This window comes from Oncorhynchus masou, chromosome 12 (assembly GCF_036934945.1).
Source record: "Oncorhynchus masou masou isolate Uvic2021 chromosome 12, UVic_Omas_1.1, whole genome shotgun sequence".
NCBI classification, from domain to species: Eukaryota; Metazoa; Chordata; class Actinopteri; order Salmoniformes; family Salmonidae; genus Oncorhynchus; species Oncorhynchus masou.
Genome location: NC_088223.1, coordinates 35,426,343 through 35,448,614, shown reverse-complemented (window position 1 = coordinate 35,448,614; position 22,272 = coordinate 35,426,343). Strand labels below are relative to the sequence as shown.

The 22,272-nt window shown below is 42.6% G+C and overlaps 1 long non-coding RNA gene across 3 annotated transcripts in view; it reads left to right on the top strand.

Annotated features, from left to right (window-relative positions):
* The window catches only part of LOC135549930 (uncharacterized), a 40,096-nt gene that overhangs the window by 3,737 nt on the left and 14,087 nt on the right, over positions 1 to 22,272 (top strand). For all 3 annotated transcript variants that reach the window (XR_010457042.1, XR_010457041.1, XR_010457040.1), the window contains exon 2: positions 5,951 to 6,109. This is a non-coding gene — a long non-coding RNA (uncharacterized LOC135549930). The remainder of the gene's footprint in view (positions 1 to 5,950; positions 6,110 to 22,272) is intronic.

Genomic DNA, 22,272 nt, shown 5'->3' with positions numbered 1-22,272 from the left:
GACCTAAACTGGGATATGCTTAACACCCCGGCAGTCCTGCAATCTAAGCTAGATGCCATCAATCTCACACAAATCATCAAGGAACCCACCAGATACAACCCTAAATCTCTAAACAAGGGCACCCTCATAGACGTCATCCTGACCAACTGGCCCTCCAAATACACCTCCGCCGTCTTCAACCAGGATCTCAGCGATCACTGCCTCATTGCCTGTATCCGCTACGGAGCCGCAGTCAAACGACCACCCCTCATCACTGTCAAACGCTCCCTAAAACACTTCTGTGAGCAGGCCTTTCTAATCGACCTGGCCCGGGTATCCTGGAAGGACATTGACCTCATCCCGTCAGTTGAGGATGCCTGGTTATTCTTTAAAAGTAACTTCCTCACCATTTTAGATAAGCATGCTGTGTTCAAAAAATGCAGAACTAAGAACAGATATAGCCCTTGGTTCACTCCAGACCTGACTGCCCTCGACCAGCACAAAAACATCCTGTGGCGGACTGCAATAGCATCGAATAGTCCCTGTGATATGCAACTGTTCAGGGAAGTCAGGAACCAATACACTCAGTCAGTCAGGAAAGCTAAGGCCAGCTTCTTCAGGCAGAAATTTGCATCCTGTAGCTCCAACTCCAAAAAGTTCTGGGACACTGTGAAGTCCATGGAGAACAAGAGCACCTCCTCCCAGCTGCCCACTACACTGAGGATAGGTAACACGGTCACCACCGATGAATCCATGATTATCGAAAACTTCAACAAGCATTTCTCAACGGCTGGCCATGCCTTCTGCCTGGCTACTCCAACCTCGGCAAACAGCTCAGCCCCCCCCCCGCAGTTACTCGCCCAAGCCTCTCCAGGTTCTCCTTTACCCAAATCCAGATAGCAGATGTTCTGAAAGAGCTGCAAAACCTGGACCCGTACAAATCAGCTGGGCTTGACAATCTGGACCCTCTATTTCTGAAACTATCCGCCGCCATTGTCACAACCCCTATTACCAGCCTGTTCAACCCCTCTTTCATATCGTCTGAGATACCCAAGGATTGGAAAGCTGCCGCAGTCATTCCCCTCTTCAAAGGGGAGACACCCTGGACCCAAACTGCTACAGACCTATATCCATCCTGCCCTGCCTATCTAAGGTCTTCGAAAGCCAAGTCAACAAACAGGTCACTGACCATCTCGAATCACACCGTACCTTCTCCGCTGTGCAATCTGGTTTCCGAGCCGGTCACGGGTGCACCTCAGCCACGCTCAAGGTACTAAACGATATCATAACGGCCATCGATAAAAGACAGTACTGTGCAGCCGTCTTCATCGACCTTGCCAAGGCTTTCGACTCTGTCAATCACCATATTCTTATCGGCAGACTCAGTAGCCTTGGTTTTTCTGATGACTGCCTTGACTGGTTCACCAACTACTTTGCAGACAGAGTGCAGTGTGTCAAATCGGAGGGCATGCTGTCCGGTCCTCTGGCAGTCTCTATGGGGGTGCCACAGGGTTCAATTCTCGGGCTGACTCTTTTCTCTGTATATATCAATGATGTTGCTCTTGCTGCAGGCGATTCCCTGATCCACCTCTACGCAGACGACACCATTCTATATACTTCCGGCCCGTCCTTGGACACTGTGCTATCTAACCTCCAAACAAGCTTCAATGCCATACAACTCTCCTTCCGTGGCCTCCAACTGCTCTTAAACGCTAGTAAAACCAAATGTATGCTTTTCAACCGTTCGCTGCCTGCACCTGCACGCCTGACTAGTATCACCACCCTGGATGGTTCCGACCTTGAATATGTGGACATCTATAAGTACCTAGGTGTCTGGCTAGACTGTAAACTCTCCTTCCAGACTCATATCAAACATCTCCAATCGAAAATCATATCCAGAATCGGCTTTCTATCCCGGCACAAAGCCTCCTTCACTCATGCCGCCAAACTTACCCTAGTAAAACTGACTATCCTACCAATCCTCGACTTCGGCGACGTCATCTACAAAATAGCTTCCAACACTCTACTCAGCAAACTGGATGCAGTTTATCACAGTGCCATCCGTTTTGTTACTAAAGCACCTTATACCACCCACCACTGCGACTTGTATGCTCTAGTCGGCTGGCCCTCGCTACATATTCGTCGCCAGACCCACTGGTTCCAGGTCATCTACAAGTCCATGCTAGGTAAAGCTCCGCCTTATCTCAGTTCACTGGTCACGATGGCAACACCCACCCGTAGCACGCGCTCCAGCAGGTGTATCTCACTGATCATCCCTAAAGCCAACACCTCATTTGGCTGCCTTTCGTTCCAGTTTTCTGCTGCCTGTGACTGGAACGAATTGCAGAAATCACTGAAGTTGGAGACTTTTATCTCCCTCACCAACTACAAACATCTGATATCTGAGCAGCTAACCGATCGCTGCAGCTGTACATAGTCTTATCGGTAAATAGCCCACCCAATTTTACCTACCTCATCTCCATACTGTTTTTATTTATTTACTTTTCTGCTCTTTTGCACATCAATATCTCTGCCTGTACATGACCATCTGATCATTTATCACTCCAGTGTTAATCTGCAAAATTGTAATTATTTTCCTACCTCCTCATGCCTTTTGCACACAATGTATATAGACTCGCCTTTTTTCTACTGTGTTATTGACTTGTTTATTGTTTACTCAATGTGTAACTCTCTGTTGTCTGTTCACACTGCTATGCTTTATCTTGGCCAGGTCGCAGTTGCAAATGAGAACTTGTTCTCAACTAGCCTACCTGGTTAAATAAAGGTGAAATAAAATTAAAAAAGCTCCCCGACACTTAAACGATTGCAGCATAAATCCTGGAGGCTGAGACAGGAGGGGTCGGGAAACACTGTGGCCCCGTCCGATCATACCCACGGACAGGGCCAAACCCCACCCACTTTGGTATAACCCCATCCACTTTGCCAAAGCACAGCCCCCACACCACTAGAGGGATATCATTCATAGGACCTACTGAAGATATGAGTCTTCAATAAAGACTTGAAAGGTTGAGATCGAGTCTGCGTCTTTCACATGGATAGGCAGACCATTCCATAAAAATGGAGCTCTATAGGAGAAAGCCCTGCCTCCAGCTGTTTGCTTAGAAATTCTAGGGACAGTAACGAGGCCTGCGTCTTGTGACCGTAGCGTACGTGTAGGTATGTACGGCAGGACAAGAATCGGAAAGATGGGTAGGAGTAAGCCCATGTAATGCTTTGTAGGTTAGCAGTAGAACCTTGAAATCAGCTCTTGCCTTAACAGGAAGCCAGTGTGGAGAGACTAGCACTGGAGTAATATGATAACATTTTTTGGTTCTAGTCAAGATTCTAGCAGCCGTGTTTAGCACTAACTGAGGTTTATTTAGAGCTTTATCCGGGTAGCCGGAAAGTAGAGCATTGCAGTAGTCTAACCTATTAGCAATTTTGGGGCTTCACCATGTTTCATCAAAATGTACAGCTGTGTGTCGTCCGCATAGCTGTGAAAGTTAACATTATGTTTCTGAATGACATCACCGAGAGGTAAAACATATAGGGAAAACAATAGTGGTCGTAAAACAGAGCCTTGAGGAACACCGAAATTTACAGTTGATTTGTCAGAGGATAAACCATCTACAGAGACAAACCGATATCTTACAGATAAGATCTAAACCAGGCCAGAACTTGTCCGTGTAGACCAATTTGGGTTTCCAATCTCTCCAAAAGAATGTGGTGATCGATGGTATCAAAAGCAGAACTAAGGTCTAGGAGCACAAGGACAGATGCAGAGCCTCGGTCTGACGCCATTAAACACCTTCAAGTGCAGCCTCAGTGCTAGTGTAACGGATGTGAAACGGCTAGCTTAGTTAGCGGTGGTGCGCGCTAAATAGCGTTTCAATCGGTGACATCACTTGCTCTGAGACCTTGAAGTAGTAGTTCCCCTTGCTCTGTAAGGGCCGCGGCTTTTGTGGAACGATGGGTAACGATGCTTCGTGGGTGACTGTTGTTGATGTGTGCAGAGGGTCCCTGGTTCGCGCCCGGGTATGGGCGAGGGGACGGTCTGAAGTTATACTGTTACACTATGATGGGGTCTAAAACCAGACTGAAGTGTTTCGTATACATTGTTTGTCTTCACAAAGGCAGCTTTTTCCATTTTTTTGAGAGGAATGGGAGATTTGATATAGGCCAAAAGTTTTTAAAAAAAAATTTAAAAAATTTAAAAAAAAATCTGGGTCAAGGTTTGGCTTTTTTAAGAGAGGCTTTATTACTGCCACTTTTAGTGAGTTTGGTATACATCTGGGGGTTATGTTCAACATAGGAGGGCCAAGCACAGGAAGCAGCTCTTTCAGTAGTTTAGTTGGAATAGGGTCCAGTATGCAGCTTGAAGGTTTAGAGGCCGTGATTATTTTCATCATTGTCTCGAGATATAGTACTAAAACACTTGAGCGTCTTGATCCTAGGTCCTGGCAGAGTTGTGCAGACTCAGGACTACTGAGCTTTGGAGAAATACACAGATTTAAAGAGGAGTCCGTAATTAGCTTTCTAATGATCATGATCTTTTCTTCAAAGAAGTTTATGAATTTATCACTGCTGAAGTGAAAGCCATCCTGTCTTGGGGAATGCTGCATTTTAGTTAGCTTTGCGATAGTATCAAAAATACATTTAGGATTGTTCTTATTTTCCTCAATTAAGTTGGAAAAATAGGATGAACGAGCAGCAGTGAGGGCTCTTCGATACTGCAAAGTCATATAATAATATTGTAATTAATAGTACCCGCGAAACACCAGTCTCAACATCAACAGTGAAGAGATGACTCTGTGATGCCATTGGAACACAGGAGTGATGGTTGCTGATAATGGACCTCTGTACACCTATGTAGATATTCCATTAAAAATCTGCCATTTCCATCTACAATAGTCATTTACAACATTAACAATGTCTACACTGTATTTCTGATCAATTTGATGTTATTTCAATGGACAAAAAATTAGCTTTTCTTTAAAAAACAAGAATATTTCTAAGTGACCCCAAACTTTTGAACGGTAGTGTATATTTTGCTCAAATACATGTTTTGTACTTTAGTGTGTGTACTTTAGTGTATTTATACCTGGAAAATCGCTTTTCAACAGGAAAAGTAAAAACATCGCTGGAGTCTGTATTTTTTTTAACGCCCGATGGGACACCCAATCATGGCCGGTTGTGATACAGCCTGGAATTTAACCAGGGTCTGTAGTGACGCCTCTCGTGCTGAGATGCAGTGCCTTAAACCGCTACGCCACTGGGAAGCCCCGTTAAAAAAAGACAGACTGCGGATCTGACTTTTCTGGACCCCGCTTCCCGGCGACTGTGGCTTTTGCGCATGTGCAAGATTCTCTACTTTGCGCATATTCTCTGAGCTTTCCATAGAGAACCTCTCTAAATTCTCTCATTCAATTGCGATTCGTGAATGACGATTATTCCAATTTTTCTGGTGAAACATGCAGCATCTGCATATCAACCAGATGATGTTAATAAACTGTAGCATTGTCTACCTGTATTTAGTTTAAAGCAAAGCACATATTTTGCCTAGTGGAGTAAAGGATCCTGCACATGCGCAGAGGCTTCGGGAGCTTTAGCAGTCGGGAGGAAAGGTCCGGAATGGTCGGATCGGCAGCCACTCCATTAAAAAAATCTGAAATCAAAATGACATACTTGAAAATGAATTCTCATTTCTCAGAATTCTTTTATTTAATTTTTAAATTTTTTAAAAACTATTTGACAGGCATATTCCTCAGTTTGTAAACCTAACAGATTGATCTTAGACGGTGGGTGTCGGCCACATTGAATTGACATGAAATGTTGATGTGTGAATGTTGAACCATGTAGACGACAGCAGTAGGAGATGGTAAATTAATTGTGTTCTGTTGTCTAGTCCTAAGTAATAGTGTTGACTCAGTGAATTGCATTATTGTAAACATGTTCATATTTATCTTCATAGTCTTGATTGGGAAGAGGACTCAAATGAATCAGCAGGCGACACACCACCCAGAGTCACACCAAGGAAAGAGAGCCAATCTGAGAGTGGGGTAAAGTGTTCTGATTCTCCAGAAGAACCATGGTTACCATGCAAAGGTTCACAGTCAACAAGGACATCAAGGTATTTAACAACTTTCATAATCCATCAGTGTTTCCGCTATAGTCATTTAGCTGCAGTCATTGATATTTGACCCGCTGTATTTTTCTATTATCAAGACACCTGCTGGTAACTCTTAACTTGTTAGGACAGGTCATGAGGTGTCCTAAGTATCTGTAGACTAGGTGTGACTCTTATGACTAAAGAGACTTCATGCATAGTTTTTATTTTTACCCTTAAGAGTAGAGTAAAATGTCTATTCTCAGCACTTACAACCAAAAATCTGAATTGGCCTGCCTGTGTAAATGAAGCCTAACAAATCTTAGGCCAAATTCAGCCTTAGATATCTTAGAGCCAATATGCCTATAGAAAGTCTACACCCCCATTCAACATTTCACCGTTTGTTGCCTAATAGCCTGGAATTAAAATGCATTAAAATAGTTTCAAAAAAATAAATCGCACACCAAGTTAATTGGCCTACAACTGTGTTAAATTGTAGTGATTCACATTATTTCAGCAGTTCCTATATGTTCCTTCTGCTGGGTAGGTGAATTGCAAAACAAACAGTCAACCATGAGCACCAAGGAGCTTTTAATAGAACTCCAGGACAAAGTGGTGGAAAGGCACAGGTTCCTTGAATATCACTTGGAGCACGGTCAAAGCGATTATTAATAAATGGAAGGTGTATGGCACCACGACCCTGCGTAGATCAGGCCATGCCTCCAAACTGGATGACAGCGCAAGTAGGAAACTGATCAGAGAGACTACCAATAGTCCAACGGCAACTTTATAAGAGCTTCAGGCGTTTATGGCCAAGACTGGTCACAGTGTGCATGTCAAATCAAATTTTGTTGGTCACATACACGTATTTAGCAGATGTTATTGCGGGTGTAGCGAAATGCTTGTGTTCTAAGCTCCAATAGTGTAGTAGTATCTAACAATACACACATCTAAAAGTAAAATAATGGAATTAAGAAATATATAAATATTATATTGAGCAATGCCAGTGGCATTGACTAAAATACAGTAGAATAGAATACAGTATATACATATGAGATGAGTAAAGCAGTACGTAAACATATTAAAGTGACTAGTGTTCCATTATTAAAGTGGCCAGTGATTCCAACTCTATGTATATAGGGCAGCAGCCTCTAAGGTGCAGGGTTGCATAACCGGGTAGAAGCTGGCAAGTGAAGGCTGTTTAACAGTCTGATGGCCTTGAGATAGAAGCTGTTTTTCAGTCTCTCGGTCCCAGCTTTGATGCATCTGTACTAACCTCACCTTCTGGATGATAGCGGGGTAAACAGGCTGTGGCTCGGGTGGTTGATGTCCTTGATGATCGTTTTGGCCTTCCTGTGACATCTGGTGCTGTAGGTGTCCTGGAGGACAGGTAGTTTGCCCCTGGTGATGCGTTGGGCAAACTGTACCATCCATTGCGGGTGGTGCAGTTGCCGTACCAGGCGGTGATTCAGCCTGACAGGATGCTATCAATTGTGTATCTGTAAAAGTTTTAGGGGCCAAGCCAAATTTATTCAACCTCGTGATTTGTAGAGGTGCTGTTGCATCTTCTTCACCACACTGTCTGTGTGGGCGGACCATTTCAGATCGTCAGTGACATGTACGCAGAGGAACTTGAAGCTTTCTACCTTCTCCACTGCGGTCCCGTTAATGTGGATAGGGGCGTGCTCCCTCTGCTGTTTCCTGAAGTCCACGATCAGCTCCTTTGTTTTGTTGACGTTGAGAGGTTATTTTCCTTGCCCCACTCTGCCAGGGCCCTCACCTCCTCCCTGTAGGCTGTCTCGTCATTGTTGGTAATCAGGCCTACTACTTTTGTGTCGTCTGCAAACTTGATTGAGTTGGAGGCGTGCGTGGCCACGCAGTCATGGGTGAACAGGGAGTACAGGAGGGGGCTGATCACACACCCTTGTGGGGCCCCTGTGTTGAGGATCAGCGAAGTGGAGGCGTTGTTTCCTACATTCACCACCTGGGGGTGGCCCATCTGGAAGTCCAGGACCCAGGGCTTGGAGCATAATAATGAGCTTGGAGGATACTTTGGTGTTGAATGCTGAGCTATAGTCAATGAACAGCATTCTTACATAGTTATTCCTCTTGTCCAGTGCGATGGCGATTGCATTGTCTGTGGCTCTATTGGGGCGGTAAGCAAATTGAAATGGGTCTAGGGTGTATGGTAGAGGTGATATGATCCTTAACTAGCCTCTCAAAGCACTTCATGATGACATAAGTGAGTGCTATGGGGCAATAGTCATTTAGTTCAGTTACCTTTGCTTTCTTGGGTACAGGAACAATGGTGAACATCTTCAAGCAAGTGGGGACAGCAGACTGGGATAGGGAAAGATTGAATATGTCCGTAAACACTAGTGATTTCTGTCCGATACCGATATCCAATATTTTCCTTGCCCCCAAAAAATGGTACCGATAACCTATATTTAAAATTTTTGCAGCCTTTTTATACATTCTAGTACAGTTAAATAGTGCACTGCATCTTAGTGCAAGAGGCATCACTACAGTCTCTGGCTAGAATCCAGTCCCCATTACCAGTAAAACATCATCAAAAAACTATTTATTTCACGTATTTGCTGTGCTGTTTCGTTGTTCAGTCATTTAATTCTCAACCAGGATTTCTATGGAACGCCGTTTGGGTCTTTGCATGTCAAAAAAGATACACGTCAAATAACACTTTTGTCATGTCAAATAAGCTTGTTGACCAATCAAGACCTGAATATGACTGCACGTCACATAATAATTGAACGTGTTCAATATTTTTTTACGTAGTTATTACACATTGATTACACAATCACTCGTGTTTCATTTGTCACAACAATTCATCGATACGTATGCTTTGATACTGGTAATGTTGTCTCGTGCACCTACAGTGCTGATCATTTAAATAAAAGCTAGCTAGCTCATGGATGCAAACAATGTTCTTCCCAAAAAACATAGCAAAATGACATCTGTTTCAGTAGCTATAGTTAGCTAGCTAACTGTATAGCTAGGTGTCATCATCTAAAATAACCCAAATTTATAAGACAGTTCTTATTTGATAAATGGTGGCGGGAACCATCTATGTGAAGCTAGCCACAATAAGGATTATCCACAATAGTGGACTTTGCGGTTAGCCTTCAAAGTAAATGTATGTCATTGACAGTGATGCAAATGAATACAAATAGTAGAATCATGCCATAATTTAATAGATCATGCTAAATGAGGTTTAAATGTTATACAAAATCAACAAAAGACAGTAATTTGACAACCTGTTGAAATCACACGGGATGTATTAAACTTCAGAATTGCACTGGGGGCATACTTATTTCACTGGTCCAGCCTTACCTATGGATTGTGGATCAATGACATGGGGTATCAGTCTACTCAGTGACACCAGGAACATTAGCAATGTAGCTGTTATTGCGGGACTATGAAACAACTGTGAATTGAGCCACATTTATTGTCAACCTATGTATTGAACACTATTCCAGAGGAAAAACAATACTGCATGGATGTTTTGGAGTCTGATAACTCTGAAGAGGAAAAAATATATTGGCTGTTGAGTAGACTGATATCCCATTTCATTGATCCCCAATCCTTAGGCAAAGCTGTACAGTGCAATATGAATGTTAATACACACAAAAGGCTAACTAACTGGGGAGCTGATTTCACAGTCACAGTCCTGCGATAAGCACTACAACTAATATTTGCATAAACTCTTCACAGTTGTGTTCTGTGGGTGTCACAAAGTAGACCCAACCCTGTTTAACATTATCTAGTCAAAATATGGCTTGATTCGAACAATTGTAACCTTCTGCATCACTTTCAAATAGGTACTTTTTATTTTAAAGGCAAATGGCAAATTTCACTATTGTGCTTAATCCTTATTGGCTAGCTTCACAACACATAACCCGGTCAGGTCGAGCCTCACTAGCCAGATGAAGCTAGCTGATCGCTTATAACGTTAGCTTTGGGCAACAGGGTGAAGTAGCTGGCTGTTCAATTTCAAAAGGCGAACAACAAGTGACTACCTAGCTGATAAACACATAGCTCATGGCCGGTGTTTGCTTGTTTGTGGACTCTTTTTGTACAGCTTTGACAGTGGTACTGATATTAGTGGTGGTGTTTGGCTTGCACGTGCAAATTCAGAACACACAACATTCTATAATAGAACTGTGTATTTTATATGTCAAATTTAAAAGCGTATTTATCGCATCAAATGGTGTTGCCTTTTTTGACACGCAAAGATCCAGACTGCGTTCCATAGTATGTCGTGAGGATAATAGCAGTGACGCTATTACTGTGTAACTCCTGTAGGGCAACATCTGAACAATAGCGCATTTGGTAATGTTAGTGTGTACCTGTGCTCGACCAGTCGCTAAAGCCAACATCCCCCACGACAGAGAATGGTTGATTGTCAAGGGCAATGATTTCCATTATCTTGCCATTAATGGATTTCGCCTTTGAGTTGTCTTGATTATATTTTCTTACTCTTTCAAATGACTGCTCGACTTGATGACTGCTCGATCCACACAGAAGACATTGTGGGCTAGGTTAGGAATGCTGTGTTGCATGTGTAGCGCTACATTTTACGTGGCGTCATTAGTCATGTACCTAGTTTATATAGGTATGCATGTCAGCTTTGACATCGGTTTTTCACATCAGCGTTAAACTAGACATTGGGCCAATACCGATGTTGGCATTTTTAGCTAATATCGTCCGATTCCGATATGTTCACCGATATGTCATGCATCACTAGTAAACACTCCAGCCAGCTGGTCTGCGCATGCTCTGAAGACGAGGCTAGGGATGCCGTCTGGGCCGGCAGCCTTGCGAGGGTTAATACGCTTAAATGTCTTACTCACGTCGACCACCGAGAAGGAGAGCCCACAGTCCGGCGTTATCCTCATAGCAGACGAAGGTGTTTAGCTTGTCCGGAAGCAAGACGTCATTGTTTGTAGACCCTGCCACATATGTCTTGTGTCTGAGGCGTTGAATTGCGACTCCACTTTGTCTCTGTACTAACGTTTTGCCTGTTTGATTGCCTTACGGAGGGAATAACTACACTGTTTGTATTCGGCCGTATTCCCAGTCACCTTGACATGGTTAAATGCGGTGGTTCGTCCTTTCAGTTTTACGCGAATGCTGCCATCTATCCATGGTTTCTGGTTTGGGTAGGTTCTAATAGTCACATTGTACCCAATCACCTATACACTTTCTGATAAACTCAGTCACTGTATCTGTGTATCTGTCGATGTTATTCTCGGAGGCTACCCGGAACATATCCCAGTCCATGTGATCAAGCATGGATTCCGATTGGTCAGACCAGCGTTGAAAATACCTTAGCATGGGTACTTCCTCTGTGTTTCTGCCTATAGGAAGGGAGGAGTAAAATGGAGTCGTGATCAGATTTGCCAAATGGAGGGCGGGGGAGGGCCTTGTAGGCATTTCGAAAAGTTGAGTAGCAGTGTTTTTACAGAGTGAATACTACAGTCAATGTGTTGATAGAACTTCGGTTCGTGTTTTCCTCAAATTTGCTTTTTTAAATTCTCCAGCTACAATAAATACGGCCTCAGGATATGTGGTTTTCAGTTTGCATAACGTCCAGTGGAGTTCTTTGAGGGCTGTTGTGGTATCAGCTTGAGGGGGAATATACACGGCTGTGACTATAACCAAAGATAATTCTCTTGGGAGGTAATGCGGTCGGCATTTGATTGTGAGGTGTTCTAGGTCGGGTGAACAAAAGGACTGTATGTTGTCACAAACACACCATGAATAGTTAATCATGAAACATACACCCCCTGCCTTTCTTCTTTCCGGTGAGTTCTTTATTCCTGTCTGCGCAATGTACAGAGAATCCAGCTGGCTGAATGGATGGGGACAGTATATCCCGATGTTTCATATTTCTATTTCACATTTCTGTTTCATATTTTCTGTTATTTCTGTTATTTCCGTGAAACAGAAATATGGCTATGTTACAATCCCTGATGTCTCTCTGGAAGGAGATCCTCACCCTGAGCTCATCTACTTTATTATCCAGAGAGTGAACATTAGCGAGTAATATACTCGGAAGTGGTGGATGGTGTGCGCTAGGGCTGGGCGATATGGCCAAAATCTCATATCCCGATATAGATCATTTCATGTCCCGATAACGGCACATATCACGATATACACATTTTCTGTAAATTCAATGAATCAATAGTTTATATAAAATTACCATGTGTAAAGGCCTATTTCTTATTACATTTGGTACCTTGGGTCGAGTGTTAGCACAAACTCACGTAACCCCCGCCACGTCTTTGCAGATGTAAGTTGTAACGCCAGCCGTTATCTCCGATCTTCGTGATTCTTTGCCATATGGTGTGCCGCGGGCAAAAGTCTCTTGCAACGTTTGAGTCGGAGGTTTGTTTTGAGCACTTGACTGTACTTTTTTGGGGTCTCATCTGTAGACTCTCTCCGTACTGTTTCACATGATTCTTACATAGGTGGTAAAAGAGGTTAGTGGTGTTTTGAGCCTGTTGTCTGGACCGGCCTGCGGCATAATTTGCAGAGGACTGTTTTCTGGTCCGTGTCAAACTTTTCATACCCAAACCACATCCATGTGACCGAAGTAGCCCCTTTTTTAGGTACGGTCTCTGTGCTCTGTGTCACGTTCACTCTCCTCCATGTTAGTTTGTGTTGCAAATTTCCTTCCACACGGCACGGTGACAAAATATTGCCGTAAAGTGTGATTTGCGACACAACAAAATAAACGATAGATGTTTTTCTATCGTCACTCGATATACAGTTGAAGTCAGAAGTTTACATACACCTTAGCCAAGTACATTTGAACTACGTTTTTCACAATTTCTGACATTTAATCCTAGTAAAAATTCTTAGGTCAGTTAGGATCACCACTTTATTTTAAGAATGTGAAATGTCAGAATAATAGTAGTGATTTATTTCCGTTTTTATTTCTTTCATCACATTCCCAGTGGGTCAGAAGTTTACATACACTCAATTAGTATTTGGTAGCATTGCATTTAAATTGTTTGACTTGGGTCAAACATTTTGGGTAGCCTTCCACAAGCTTCCCACAATAGGTTGGTTGAATTTTGGCCCATTCCTCCTGACAGAGCTGGTGTAACTGAGTCAGGTTTGTAGGCTTCCTTGCTCGCACATGCTTTTTCAGTTCTTCCCACAAATGTTTAATAGGAAGGAAGATTTAACTTCCTGACTGATGTCTTATGATGTTGCTTCAATATATCCACATAAATTTCCTACCTCATGATGCCATCTATTTTGTGAAGTGCACCAGTCCCTCCTGCAGCAAAGCACCCTCACAACATGATGCTGCTACCTCTGTGCTTCACAGTTGGGATGGTGTTCTTCGGCTTGCAAGCATCCCCCTTTTTCCTCCAAACATAACGATGGTCATTATGGCCAAAAAGTACGATCTTTGTCCCCATGTGCAGTTGCAAACCGTAGTCTGGCTTTCTTATGGCGGTTTGAGCAGTGGCTTCTTCCTTGCTGAGAGGACTTTCAGGTTATGTCGATATAGGACTCGTTTTACTATGGATATAGATACTTTTGTACCTGTTTCCTCCAGCATCTTCACAATGTCCTTTGCCGTTGTTCTGGGATTGATTTGCACTTTTCGCACCAAAGTACGTTCATCTCTAGGAGACCGAACGTATCTCCTTCCTGAGCTGTATGACGGCTGCATGGTCCCATAGTGTTTTATATTTGCGTACGATTGTTTGTACAGATGAACGTGGTACCTTCAGGTGCTTGGAAATTGCTCCCAAGGATGAACCAGACTGGTGGAGGTCTACAAAAAGTGTTTCTGAGGTCTTGGCTGATTTTCTTTTGATTTTCCCATGATGTCAAGCAAAGAGGCACGGAGTTTGAAGGTAGGCCTTGATATACATCCACAGGTACACCTCCAATTGACTCAAATTATGTTAATTAGCCTATAAGAACCTTCTAAAGCCATGACATCATTTTCTGGAAATTTCCAAGTTGTTTAAAGGCACTGTTAAATTAGTGTATGTAAACTTCTGACCCACTGGAATTGTGATACAGTGAAATAATCTGTCTTGTCATGCATAAAGTAGATGTTCTAACCGACTTGCCAAAACAATAGTTTAACAAAAAAATTGTGGAATGGTTGAAAAACAAGTTTTAATGACTCCAACTTAAGTGTATGTAAACTTCCGACTTCAACTGTATATCTTCCAGCCCTAGTGTGCGCGCCTCTTGAGTTGACTAGAAGTCCACTCCGAATTCCTCTTCTCCACCGGCTGTATTTTGGAGCAGCCTCTGAAATAAGTTCAATTGCCATGGGGGGTACGAACCAAGCATCCAATTCAGAAAAGTCGTATTCTTGGTCGTAATGCTGGTGAGTTACCGCCGCTCTGATATTACATACAGCCGGAAATAACTTTTGGATAACACAAAACAAATTGGGCTAATATTGTAAAAAATAACACAAAACTAAATACTGCAAAGTTGCTTAGGAGCTAGAAGCAGAGCTACCATATCTGTTGGCGCCATCTTACATGTATCATGTGACAACATTATCCCAAGCACCCCACAAATCTGGCATATAGGGTGACAAGAAGGAAGCCATTACTCAAGAAAGCCTTGAATACCATTTGAATTATGCAAAACACTGGAATTTCTGTAGCCATGTGGCAAAAAGTTTTGTTGTCTGACTAAACTAAAATTGAACTTGTGCAAAAAAAATGCAAAGCCTTACAGCACCTTCCCTACTGTGAAGCATGGTGGTGGCAGCATCGTGTTGTGGGGATGTTACTCACCAGGAAAATGAATGGAGCAAGAGAAGTCCTTGAGGAAAACCTGCTGCCCTCAGCAAGAAAGCTGAAGTTTACCTTTCAGCATGACAACGACCCGAAGCACACAGCCAAAGTTAGTGGAGTGGCTCAGGAATAAAAAGGTAAATGTCCATGAGTGCCCCAGTCAGAGCCCCGACCTAAATCAAATCGAAAATGTGCTGTCCATCAACGCTCCCAAGGAACTTGACAAAACTTGAACAGTTTTGTAAAAAATAATACATCGTCAAATCGAGGTGTGCAAAGTTGGTAGAGACCTTTCCCAACAGACTCACAACTGTAACTGCTGCCAAAAGTGTGGAGTATGGTGTGTAGATAAGTGGGAAAATATTTATTTAAATGCATGAATTCTCTGAGGCACTGACAACAAAATTTGAAAAAAGTTAGTGGGTGTAGACTTTCTATAGGCACTGTGTAGCTAGTTCTTGTCTTTTTAACCTTCAAGTTTTAAAGTGAATTGAAGTCCAATACCGATGGCATAGCTGTCGCTCAATTGGAAGTGTTGTGCAAAACATGTTTGCTGAATTGATAATTACTAATGTTTATTTTCATAGTGTTAAAATGGATGAAGATGAAGCCCCACTGCTGAGCACCTTGCATCCAGACCACCAGCGTAGCCCATCAGTGAATTTGTCAACAAAGACCTATTCTCCACGTAAAAGAGTGCCGGCCTCACCCTCATTAAAGTCCAAAGTACCACGTCTCTCAACCCCAAGAAAAAACTCTCGCTTACCACACAGAACAACCGAGTCAGATCAGCCATGGAAAACAGAGGAACACCCTGATGAGGGTCCTCAACCTTTGAGATTTTGTCCAAGCAGACCCCCTGGACCTCAAGTAGATCCCTCAGCCATGTACTCACCGTTAGACTTATTTCAAATGTTTTTTACAAAAGTCACGGTCAGAACCCTCTGCGACAATACAAATAGACAAGCGGCTAGAAACATTGGTAGGGGCAAAAAGTTTAAGTGGATAGATATAACTGTGAAGGAGTTTTACAAATTCATTGGATTGGTCTTCTTTACTGCTCTGGTTAAGACAAGAGCTATCAGTGATTACTGGATAACAAACTCCATCTTCTCGATTCCGTTTCCAGCTACTGTGATGAACAGGGATAGATACAGAATCATATCATGGAACATTCACATGAGTGATCCTGATGAGGATGCTGTCAATGACAGTAAAAAGGGCACTCCTGAATATGATAGGCTATTTCGGCTCAAACCATTAATGAATGACATTCGTCATGCCTGCATGTCTTGTTTCCACCCACATAGAAACCTGGCTGTAGATGAACGGATGGTGGCATCAAAAGCAAGAAATGGGTTGATTGAATATATCAAGTCAAAGCCCACTAAATTTGGCTTTAAGATTTTTGTGTTAGCTGACTCCAGCAATGGCTATACAGTGGACTATGCTGTGTATATCGGCAAAAACACGTTTCCCGTTGGCTTTGGAATTTGTCACGATTCAGTGATGTCCCTCGTAAGGCCCTCTGTTCTTGGCTCAGGTTACCACGTGTATCTTGACAACTACTTCTCCAGCCCAAAATTATTCAAGGACTTATTTGATATGAAAATGGGAGCATGTGGTACCATGAGGGAAGGCAGATTGGGCTTCCCAAGATCAGAAGAAAATGCGCTGACCAAGAAATCCCCAAGAGGATCTTTACGGTGGATAAGGGAGGGCTCCCTGCTCTTTGTGAAGTGGAAGGATGCCCGGGAAGTGTCAATGGGTACCACCATTCATCAAGCATATGGAGGGGAGACAATAAAAAGGAAACGCAAGAATAAGGATGGCAAATGGTCTCATGAGTCAATTCCAGTACCCACCCCAATTCTAGAATACAATAAAAACATGGGAGGTGTTGACTTATCTGACCAACTGATTACTTACTTCTCAACCCACCGCAAAACAATGAAGTGGTACCGAACATTGTTCTACCATTTTGTGGACATAGCGACTACTAACAGCTACATCATTCACAAGGATCTGTGTAAAGTGAACAAAATGCAGCCCATGACCCACAAAGAATTCACACAAGCGCTCGTGGCCCAGCTCTGTGAGGTGTCTATTGAGACTCAGTCCAAGCCGACGAACACTGGACATACACCTGTCCCGATCAAGCCTGTGGCAGACAAAAGCAAGAGAAGTTCTGCAGGACGAAAGCGCTGCGAACTCTGCAAGAAATCGGGACACTCCAAAGACACTCCCTGGAAGTGCAATGAGTGTGGCGTACCACTCTGTGTCATTCCAGACAGAAATTGCTTTCATGATTGGCACAACCTTGAGGGAATGGCCCCAGTTGAGTATCAGTCTTCTGACTCTTGAGTAAAGCTGTAAGACTTGTGCAGCTATATCCTATCCATCGCAGAGGAGGAGTGCTGTTGGATCTGTGCCTTATTGCAAATTTTAGTGTATTTAAACAAAATGCTGCTCTTTTTCTAGTTTGACTTTTGATAGGAGTAATACTTTTGTTGTTTTTCCAAGATAATGGATATCAGGCCAGAAATGTGTCAATAGGGAAAGGTTAAATATAGTGGGGAGAGCAAGTATTTGATACACTGCCGATTTTGCAGTTTTTCCTACTTACAAAGCATGTAAAGGTCTGTCATTTTTATCATAGGTACACTTCAACTGTGAGAGACGGAATCTAAAAATCCAGAAAATCACATTTGTATGATTTTTAAGTAATTAATTTGCATTTTATTGCATGACATAAGTATTTGATCACCTACCAACCAGTAAGAATTCCGTCTCTCACAGACCTGTTAGTTTTTCTTTAAGAAGCCCTCCTGTTCTCCACTCATTACCTGTATTAACTGCACCTGTTTGAAGTCATCAGCTGTATAAAAGACACCTGTCCACACACTCATTCAAACACACTCCAACCTCTCCACAATGGCCAAGACCAGAGAGCTGTGTAAGGACATCAGGGGTACAATTGTAGACCTGCACAAGGCTGGGATGGGCTACAGGACAATAGGCAAGCAGCTTGGTGAGAAGGCAACAACTGTTGTCCCAATTATTAGAAAATGGAAGAAGTTCAAGATGACGGTCAATCACCCTCAGTCTGGGGCTCCATGCAAGATCTCACCTCATGGGGCATCAATGATCATGAGGAAGGTGAGGGATCAGCCCAGAACCACACGGCAGGACCTGGTCAATGACCTGAAGAGAGCTGGGACCACAGTCTCAAAGAAAACCATTCTTAACACACTACGCCGTCATTGATTAAAATCATGCAGCGCACGCAAGGTCCCCCTGCTCAAGCCAGCGCATATCCAGGCCCGTCTGAAGTTTGCCAATGACCATCTGGATGATCCAGAGGAGGAATGGGAGAAGGTCATGTGGTCTGATGAGACAAAAATAGAGCTTTTTGTTCTAAACTCCACTCGCTGTGTTTGGAGGAAGAAGGATGATTACAACCCCAAGAACACCATCCCAACCGTGAAGCATGGAGGTGGAAACATCATTCTTTGGGGATGCTTTTCTGCAAAGGGGACAGGACGACTGCACCATATTGAGGGGAGGATGGATGGGGCCATGTATCGTGAGATCTTGGCCAACAACCTCCTTCCCTCAGTAAGAGCATTGAAGATGGGTCGTGGCTGGGTCTTCCAGCATGACAACAACCCGAAACACACAGCCAGGGCAACTAAGGAGTGGCTCAGTAAGAAGCATCTCAAGGTCCTGGAGTGGCCTAGCCAGTCTCCAGACCTAAACCCAAAAGAAAATCTTTGGTGGGAGCTGAAAGTCCGTATTGCCCAGCGACAGCCCCGAAACCTGAAGGATCTGGAGAAGGTCTGTATGGAGGAGTTGGCCAAAATCCCTGCTGCAGTGTGTGCAAACCTGGTCAAGAACTACAGGAAACGTATGATCTCTGTAATTGCAAACAAAGGTTTCTGTACCAAATATTAAGTTCTGCATTTCTGATGTATCAAATACTTATGTCATGCAATAAAATTAAAATTAATTACTTAAAAATCATACAATGTGATTTTCTGGATTTTTGTTTTAGATACAGACCTCTTACAGTTGAAGTGTACCTATGATAAAAATTACAGACCTCTACATGCTTTGTAAGTAGGAAACACTGACGATTTTGCAGGTTATCAAATACTTGTTCTCCCCACTGTATATGGTTTTTGGAATGTACTATTTGTAAATAACTTGTGTTATTAACTTGTGCTGCTTTTCTTCAGCAATATTGTGTTCTGGTATTCTAGTGTGTCATTAAATCCTGCATGACTCTGCACACACCTTCACACCATTGCCTTCCGTTTGATCACAATTATCTTTATCAGATTACATGTCCTGACTTTTTCCACTCTTATGTAATAGCCCAATTTGAGTCAAGTGAAGGTGTTTTAAAATGTACTGTACTGGTCAATGATGTGGAGTTTAAACAAATTGCAACCTTATGGCTCATAATGTGGTGAGGCTACTATGACTAACAATGTATTTTCAGATGTGAAAGAATCAACCTCAAAATAACCCAGCTTTTCTCCCTCTGTTTTACTGTAATTTTTAAAAAATGTACTTCATGCAAGAGTAGTTATTACAAGAAACTTCCTCTACGATGAACCAACCTTGTATATTATTTGTTGAGTTTCTCTTTTCTACTGTGTAGTAATGGTTATTTTGTTTTACCAAAAAGGTTCTACTCCAAAATACCACTCCACCCGCGTGCACGCTTGCACGTAGATCAACGGAGTGAAGCTTGTAGTAAGCCTTTGGGAATCCCCGGTGTCTGATGCATGCCGTTTGGTGCTACGCAGACCCGGTGGCGATCGCGAGAGTTTTGATGTAGAACGTTTGCCTGATGAAGTCATGCTCGAAGGGAGAAGTGTGCAGGAGGGTATGGGTACAGACATCACTGGTACAGAGTGACCGGAACAGTTTGTGCTTTAGTAAGGTTGGCTTCTTGGAGTTTATTGCCATGGTCCTTAATGGTACCACACAGATGGAAAGGAAATCCCAAAAGATTGAATTGGTGGTAGCAGCAGCAGTAGAGAAGTTTTTGGGTATCAGAGATTTTAGTGCAGAAGAGCTAGAGGTGGTTTTGAAAGAAGGGTGTAGGACCTGTTGGGGCCAAAGTAGTGGGAAGGGGTGGTGGGGTGTGTTGGGGATAATGGTATTGTGTGTGTGTGTGTGTATATATAAGGGCTGTTAGATGGTGGTACAACCCCCCCCCCCCCCATTTTCCTTGTATGTAATATTTTACAAATATGCAATGCACTTTCCAAACTGAAAGGCAGCAATATGCAACAACGCATCTAGTCTGCAGGAAAGCCACATGAATAAAACAGAAATAGGAACAAAGAAATCAAGATTACCGTTCTCCTAGCAGCAGGATATTATGCAGCACAAGCGCGGTTTTCTTTATTCCAAAATAAGACTCCCCTGAAAAGACATGTTAAACTTGGGGAATATTGATTATTTATGTTTTTGCACTCCAGTGCAGTAGAACGTTTTATCCAAAACATTGCTACCACCCTTGGAAAAAATAAGTTGATCATTTGTTGAATTCGTATCATTTCTTTAAAAAGTGAACACAAACACTGGTATGTCGTGTAGGCTATATTTAAAGAAATACACTTTTGATAAAACACATGTTATTGGAATTACTCAATAGATACTGCAACATTTTTATTGGTCTCTGTATTAAATGGGTTTAATACAGAGTGCTGCTGGTGACTCCTTATTCCATTCACTGCAGTGCAATACATGGTATGTTATATGGGATACTTGTAAAGGACTTTACTACTGGTCTCATAAATTGGGGTGGGAAATACTCAGTCGGGTCTTTACTAACCAAATATGGTTAGTTTTGACATGGCCTGCTGCTGGCTTTTCACTCCGCCCCCACCATAGCCCCAATAAAATAAATAAAAGGCACATGGGATACTTAATAGCTTGTAGAGAGAACTTATCTACCTGTCTTCGATACAGTGGGGTGGGATATACTCAGTAGGTTCTCTACTAACCAAATGTGTAATTTTTCAACTAATGGCACCTGTCCAGTAGAAATAGCCATTTTACAAACGAGTCAGGGTTTGGGTTGCATACCGCATGTTTGACATTTCATCATCCCTTCACTTACTTTGACGATTCTATATTTGTCGGTTTCCACCAGAAATTGGGTGGTGGAGAATGGAATTAGTTAAATTTTCTATAATAGAAAAACAAATGGTGACAAAGGGCATAACACCAGTTACATTGTTCAGCCCTATTTCAAATTAATTGAACCATTAACTCTGTGTGCCATTTTCTGGTATAGCTGTGATCTGTAAAATAAAACATAAATCTGGTAGCATGTAGTAGGAACACATTTGGTTCCTGGGGTTGTACTTTGCAAAAGTGTCAAAAGGATTAACATTTAAGAAGGCAATAAACAATTAACTCTTACCCATGTCCCTTCCGCCAGAGGGCACATGCACTATATTGAGCTGGACTTCTTTAAATTCCCTGATGCTGTCGCAGTCCAGTCTTGCAAAAAATCTATGTTGATTACAAAGTAGAGGAATAACTAATTTGTCATACCGACATACAGTACCAGTCAAATGAGTAGGTGTGTCTAAACATTTAAGAGTGGTTTCTTTATTATTAACATTTTCTACATTGTAGAATAATAGTGACGACATCAAAACTATGAAATAACACATATGGAATCATGTAGTAACCAAAAAAGTGTTAAAAAATTTAGATTATTCAAAGTAGCCACCATTTGCCTTGATGACAGCTTTGCACACTCTTAGCATTCTCTCAACCAGCTTCACCTGGAATTTATTTTCCAACAGTCTTGAAGGAGTTCCCATATATGGTGAGCACTTGTTGGCTGCTTTTCCTTCTCTCTGCGGTCCAAATCATCCCAAACCATCTCAATTGGGTTGAGGTTGGGTGATTATGAAGGCCAGGTCATCTGATGCAGCACTCCATCACTCTCATTCTTGGTCAGATAGCCCTTACACAGCCTGAAGGTGTATTGGGTCATTATCCTGTTTAAAAACAAATGATAGTCCCACTAAGCACAAACCAGATGGGATGGCGTATCGCTGCATGATGCTGTGGTAGACATGCTGTGCCTTGAATTCGAAATAAATCACAGACAATGTCACCATTAAAGCACACCTCCTCCATGCTTCATGATAGGAACCACACATGCAGAGATCATCTGTTCAACTACTCTGTGTCTCACAAAGACACGGCGGTTGGAACAGAAAAGATCAAATTTGGACTCATTCTACCCGGAGGATAGTTTTCCACCAGTATAATGTTCATTGTTTCTTGGCCCAAGCACGTCTCTTCTTATTATTGTTGTCCTTTAGTAGGGGTTTCTTTGCAGCA